The 4,880-nt window shown below is 38.5% G+C and overlaps 1 pseudogene; it reads left to right on the top strand.

Moving 5' to 3' along the window:
* Nucleotides 1-666: 666 nt before the first annotated feature.
* The window catches only part of LOC138057274 (uncharacterized), a 7,673-nt pseudogene continuing 3,459 nt past the window's right edge, over nucleotides 667-4,880 (top strand).

The following is a 4,880-nucleotide window of genomic DNA, read 5'->3' on the forward strand; positions in this document are numbered from 1 at the left end:
AAAGTCAATTACAATTCAAAATCAACTTTGTACAATTTTGATCTTGTCTCCCTGTGGTGACTGGTTCCAAATATTTTCAACAAACATTTCACATTTCATATTCTACTCTAAAAAAAAGGAAAGGCATTGTCAACTAAGTACCGAACACTACCAAAACCCATTTTTAAAAGGAAAATTCGTATGATCTTATTCAATATATTAGAATCTGAAGACTCCTACAAAGACTTAGAATCGATAATCTCAAAAGGTAGCAAATACTCTTAGTAGCCATCATCTTTGCTTTGCGTATCTTATCTTATTCATTTTGTCTTATTTATCTACCTCTCATAATATACTGCGTTGCCAACCCCAATTACATAGCTAGGTGTTTCTTTAGACTTAATCTGTTTTCGTATTTACTTACCTATCTAATTATTTATCTATTTCTCGGTAGTTTTACGGTGTGTATTTTCTTCTTCTTTTACCGATTATCCTGGCCCGCCTCGATTAGCACTGCTACATGCGGAGCCAGGGGAATAAGGACTTATTGTCAAATAATAAAATATTGTTGTTTTTTGTTGTTAGTGCCTCCTGCTTACAAAATCTTTGATATTTCCAAACAAATTGTTTCTGCACTGTTTGAAAATTTTCTTTTTCTTCAGTTTCCAGATCTCCTGTCAGTCAATCATGTCAAAAGAACATACAGACTCTGGTAAGTACCTGTAGCTTTAATTTACAATGTTTGGTTTTTTGTGGTTCTCCATATTCCTGTTTTCTCACATGGAAAGTGGGTGGGGAGGGGGATTGAATGAAAGGAAACAACCCCTTGTAATTTTTGTTACAAAATCTTCGTCTGGCCTCACCATACTAGATTACATCTACACAAAAAATATATTGCCATTTCTAAAATTCAAACCTTACTGACAAAAGCAATTTCACTACCGTCACTGAAATCTTTGGTGGCTCCTCCCAACTTCTGCTGTCTGGACTGTGCTGAATGATTTGATTTGATTTGATTACTGCACAATTGACAGTAGTCACGAGCTGCAAAGAGCTGCAGAACATTTGATTGACAGTACAAAAAATACATTTGTTAGTTGAGTTATGAATTTTACAGTCCACGTGTTATTAAAAGGTGCAGTAACTTATTGTGATCAACATGTCTAACTTCAGTTTTTATTTCCTCTTTCTTAGATAATCACGCTGGCTACATTCAGAATTTGAGTCCTATAAAACGCTCACGAAATCAAAATCAGTGGTATGATTTTGATTTATAAACCAGCCCATCAAAATTTAGACGAGTTGTAGGATTTAATATTGCAAACCACTCCATGCTGCAAGAACATGAAGCATCAAAAACAGCTGTAACCCTCAAAAACACTAAGCAAAACAGCAACAATGACATCATATTCAACCAGCAATCAACAGTTAGGGTAACAACAAGCTTTGATATTGATTTTGATTACAAACCCATCAACAAATCCCAAAAGACTCAGCCCTCAACTCAGCCTGCCAAGAAGATTGCGCCTGAGGAGGTCCCCACACTCCAAGTCAATCAGAAAGTAAATGTCACTGCTTCCATTTCACTGGGAAATGAAAACCCTAAACCTGTTCAATTGAAATCCTGAAGTGAAATGACAACTGTAAAGGAAGACTGGAGGATGAAACTGGAACTGCTACTATTCATGTATGGGATCCACTTTTCAAGAACATCAAAACTGGCACCACATATGAGTTTGAAAACCTTAGTGTAAAGCACTTCCAAAGGATCACTCATCTGGGAACAACCCCTACAACAACGTTTAAAGAAGCCAATCAACAGCTGAAACCTATCAATGGCCCTGAAAAGCCAGAGAAAGAAGCCAAAGTAGAGAGCTTCAAAGTGATCAACAAACTAAGCATTTTCATCACCTGCCAAGCATGCAAACGTAAAATTAATGAAATCGCCCAACAGAACACACTCAGATGTAAAAACTGCCGAGTCTGACAAAGAAAGATGCAATGCAAACGAGATGCATCTGTTCAACTACTTGTATATTGGGATGAAAAAGACATTTGGTTAACAGCATTTACAGATGCCATCTTTCAACGAGAGAGATCTCAGTTACTCCTTTATCACTTGAAGCTGTGGTTGTGGAAATCGCCCTTAATTCTTGTCAAACCCTGTTGTTTACCCAGGAATCGAGTGGATTGATGGATCTGGATTCACAAATTCTATCACCAGTGAAGAACATCATTTTGAAAGTCTTATCATGGACTTATATTTATTTCAACTAGTCGACAGACCTACAAGAAAAAAAAATATTCTCGACCTTGTTATAACTAACTCGCCCTCCACAGTGTCATCCATCGACTCTGGGCCCTATTTTGCAGAAGCTGGTCTGCCATCTGACCATTACCCGGTCGTTTTCGACATCGACTTTTCTGGGAAACTTAAGGATTCAAATCATAAATTTTGTTTTGATTTCAAAATTGCAGATTTTGACTCACTGAACAAAGAACTGTCCTTGTTACCTCTCAGCTCTGGTGTTGAGAATGTCAAATCCCAGGAGGAGTTTAACGAGGCATGGAATCAATGGTGCAGTTTTGTTTTCACTGCCACAGTTTCACAATGAAGTTCAAATAAACCTCCATGGATAAATAAAGATCTCGCATCAGCAATCAGGAAGAAAAGAATGCTATGGAAACGAGTGAAGTTTTCGCAAAACCAACAACTCAAAGAAAAGTTTCGTAAAACAAGACAGAGCATCAAAAACTGGATCTGGGGAGAAAGGAAAATGTACTTGCAGAAAATAGCAAATGAGGCCTCATCTAATCCGAAGCGCTTTAGGTCATATTACAGTTTTAGAAACAAAAGGAATCCAATCCCTGACAAAGTTGATTATAGAGGAACCTCAATTACACACGACCTGGCTCGCGCTGAAGCTTTCAATGATTACTTTAAATCTATCTTCAAAGATCACGCTAATTGTACTTTTCCCGACACAATTCCGATATGCTCTTACATCCCTGATTTGCTAGAAGTGATTCAAGTTTCTTCTGAACTTTACACATCAAAAGCTACTGGTCCAGACAAACTTCCTGCAATCATTCTGAAAAAATGTGCAAAATCATTATCTTCGTCTTTGTCTGCCTTTATTAATTTCTCCTTAAAAACTGGCCTCTACCTATCAGAGTGGAAGGAAGCCAACATCCCTTCGGTCCATAAGGACGGACCACGTGATGACGTATTAAATTACAGACCTATCGCGCACCTACCGATTGTATCCAAGATCCAGGAAAAGTGTGTCGCTCGTAAACTTGTCCCTCTTGTGCAAGTCAGCTCGTTGAGGTATTCCACGACATCGCTTCTGTCCTTGATAAAGGTAAAGAAACTGACATCATATATCTGGACTTCTCTAAAGCTTTCGATTCAGTTTGCCACGCAAGGCTGCTCTGCAAACTTAAGAACGTTGGAGTTAGTGGTCCTTTACTTCACTGGTAGGAAGCAGCGGGTTGTTATAAAATAATGGTTGTCATTCTTCGTGGGCAGAAGTAAAGTCTGGGGTCCCACAGGGTTCTTTACTGGGACCCATACTTTTTCTCATCTACGTCAACGACTTGCCAGATGTTATACAGAACTCAAACCTAGCAATGTTTGCTGACGATTCCAAGTGTTTCAAAAGTGTTAACTCCGTAGAAGACTCGACTGACCTTCAAATAGACTTGGACAATCTGTGTGGCTTGGCTACTCTAAACGAATTAGACTTTCAGCCGAAGAAATGTGTGAATCTTCGTATCTCACGAAAACTCTTTAGCTTTGACCGTGTCTACATCATCAACAGAATGGACCAATTAAAAAGCGTGTCATCCCAAAGAGATCTTGGAGTGGCAGTTACAAAAAACTTATCGTGGAACGACCATATTGAACAGATATCAGCAAAGGCTAACAAAATGTTTGGCTTCATAAAGAGAAACTGTTCCAGAGACTTACCTAAGAACGCCCTTAAGGCTCTTTATTTAGCTCTAGTCAGATCCCACTTGGGGTATTGTTGTCAATTGTGGGCCCCTCAGTCTGTTATTAGAAATATATTACTTATTGAATCCATTCAATGTAGGGCCACTAAATTTCTATGCAAATACCCGAACGCTAGCTACAAGGAAAGACTTGTGCTTTTGAATTTCTTACCACTAAATTACTGGTTAGAATACTTAGACTTAGTCTTTTTCTTCAAGTGTAAGAATGGTTTGCTTGCTATTGATTTATGCAAATACGTTACATTTGCTACTGGTTCTACAAGGCGTGGCTCCTCTGGTTTAAATTTAAAGTATAACTGCATTCCAAGAACGTCTAGTTTTAGAGAGACTTATTTCATACGTATAGTCAATACTTGGAATGCTTTACCCAATAATATCAAGGGCATCACCATTCTTAGTACTTTTAAAAGTAAGCTAAAGGCTTTGTTTTTAGAGAGGTTAAGGTTAGTCTTTGGTCAGGATAACATAAGATCTTATAAGACTGCATGCCGTCTCGGTCTCGTCTCGGGTCAAAATGGCGGACGGTCACGGGTTTTCTTGCTCCTTCTTTACGCTCTTGTTGCTGTCCATCTACGCTGTATGCTGGTCAAGTGGTTTATCAAATGTTTGTTGGAGTCAATCTACATGTTATTTTCAACACTGTTTATCGTTAAGATCGTTCAAACCCCGCTTTACTTATGTACAGCCTTATCGAAGAGCTCGAGCAATTACGAAATTCACCAAGCACGGCTTCACATACATGGATCTATGCAAAAATGATTCTTCACTACTTTTACTTCGCTGTGGTGATGTTTCCCCAAATCCTGGGCCACAAAGATCTATTGCAAATCGGACGAGATCTTTAAATTGTATGCTACAGAATGTAAGGAGTCTAAAAGCCTTTA

This window comes from Montipora capricornis, chromosome 7 (assembly GCF_036669925.1).
Source record: "Montipora capricornis isolate CH-2021 chromosome 7, ASM3666992v2, whole genome shotgun sequence".
NCBI classification, from domain to species: Eukaryota; Metazoa; Cnidaria; class Anthozoa; order Scleractinia; family Acroporidae; genus Montipora; species Montipora capricornis.